Here is a 2,084-nt window from a genome sequence, read left to right on the forward strand (position 1 = left end):
AAAAAAAAAAGCAGTTTAAAATCCTATTCCACTGGGAAACCTCAGCCTTTCTAGAGAATAACACCTGTGACGTATGTACCGAAACTGCCAACCACAACATATTCCCATATTTGCTAATGAGATCTATTTATCTCCTACTTGCCACAAGATCTAAAGACCTAGTCCACACCAAGAAAGGTTTTTGCATACTACCCCAACCTGTAGCCCTCGAGGGAGGGAGTTATACTTCCCCAATTAAAATTCTGATTGGTGTGACACACACTCCAATGAAGTGCTCTATGAAACACAGTAATAGTTAGTAGCTACATCCGAGCCCACATTAGCTTCAATCTTTAAAAAACTCTGGGAGGCTCCATTTACAAATGAGGAAACTGGAGCTGAGAATGATTAACACAACCAGTCTTTCCCACTACACCAAGACCACCTCCCAATTCTAGTTGGGTAGAGACACCTTTAGCCCCGGTGGCATACAAATACTTTATCTTATACCAAAAGGCATCTGTTTATAAAATCAGATCTTGGGAGGTTAATCAACTCTTTTCCTGTCTTCATTCCTTTCAGTAACAAGAAAAACTGTGACCATCTCATTTCAAATCTTGCCTTCTTCCCTCTTGACACTTGAAATTCTCATGACAAGAGAATTTAGGAAAGTTATTAGTTCACAAAGTAATTTAGGTTGTGAAGCATTTATCTAGTCCAAGGGTCAGCAAGCTTTTCCCATAAAGGGCCAGACAGTAAATATGTTAGGCTTGGCAGACCCTATGGTCTGTCACGACTAGTGAACTCTGCACTGTGGCAGGAAGGCAGCCATAAACGATACATAAATAACTGGGTGTGGTGTGTTTCAATAAAATTTATTTAAAAAAAAAACACAAAAAACAAAACAGATTTCTGGCTGGATTTGGCTCCCAGCTGCCAGTTTGTTTGCCTACCCTTCCTCTAGTCCAACCTCTCACTCATAAAAAGCCTTCTGTGAGTATCCCTGACAAGTAATCATACTTGTCATATATATATATATATATATATACACTCACTGAGGGGAATTTACTTCCTCCTAGGGAAACCCATTCTATTGCTACACAACAAAGTGGCTCATTCTGCACTTACTGGAGGCTCTATGAATACATTTACCCCCTTTCCACAGGTCAACTCTTTGAATACTTAACAGGCTGTATTACAATCTTGGATTTACTCAGTTATCTGCCCTACTAAAATGTAACCTCCTTCAAAACAGGGACTATATCTAGTCATTAAACCCCTCTCGAATAAGACTTGGGTTGCAGAACCTTTTGAGTACCTAGGTTAGCTCTAATCCTTATGACAATCTTCCAGATTGGTATTATTATTCTGCCCTATTTTAAAGGAAACAAACTCAGAGGAATTGACTTTGCCAAGCTACCACAACCGGTGTAAGTAGTAGAACCCAGGACACAATTTATATCTGTCTGATTTCTATATACCCATGTTTTATCTGCCTCGTTAACGTCCTCTAAATAATGCCCCAATTTCTGTCTCTCTTTATATATGTGGCTCCCCAAAGCAGACCCAATACTCAACAAGCAATCTTACCAGTAAAGAGAACATAAGAACCACAAACTGCGGGCCAGCCGAGTGGCGCATTGGTTAAGAGCTGGCTTGGGATGCCAGAGGGCCCCGGTTCGGATTCCACATGAGGGCCAGTGACACTGCCCTCTGCAGCTAAGATGCTGAACAGCAGCTCGAACTGGGACTGGGCTGCAGCCCCTGCTACCGTGGGTTGCCATAGGCTACTGTGTGTAGCCGGCAGCCAGGGTGAGCGGTGAGCGGCCATCCAGAGGCCGGCGACTGATCTGCCTCACCCGGAAGAGCGCAATGATGGTGCCAACTTGGGCCAGTGAAGTGACGTCTTCCACAACTAGACTGAAGAACAAAAGGACAGCAACTTTTCTGTTCCCCTTCCCCGATTCCCCAATGCGGTTCCCCTCCCCCAATTCCCCAATAAAATCTTTTAAAAAAAAAAGCAGTTTAAAATCCTATTCCACTGGGAAACCTCAGCCTTTCTAGAGAATAACACCTGTGACGTATGTACCGAAACTGCCAACCAC

The 2,084-nt window shown here is 43.0% G+C and overlaps 1 protein-coding gene across 2 annotated transcripts in view; it reads right to left on the reverse strand.

Moving 5' to 3' along the window:
- UIMC1 (ubiquitin interaction motif containing 1) overlaps positions 1 to 2,084 on the reverse strand; it is a 103,590-nt gene that overhangs the window by 10,335 nt on the left and 91,171 nt on the right. The gene's annotated exons all lie outside the window — the stretch shown is intronic.

Source organism: Hipposideros armiger, unplaced genomic scaffold, assembly GCF_001890085.2.
Source record: "Hipposideros armiger isolate ML-2016 unplaced genomic scaffold, ASM189008v1 scaffold_242, whole genome shotgun sequence".
Lineage (NCBI taxonomy): Eukaryota > Metazoa > Chordata > Mammalia > Chiroptera > Hipposideridae > Hipposideros > Hipposideros armiger.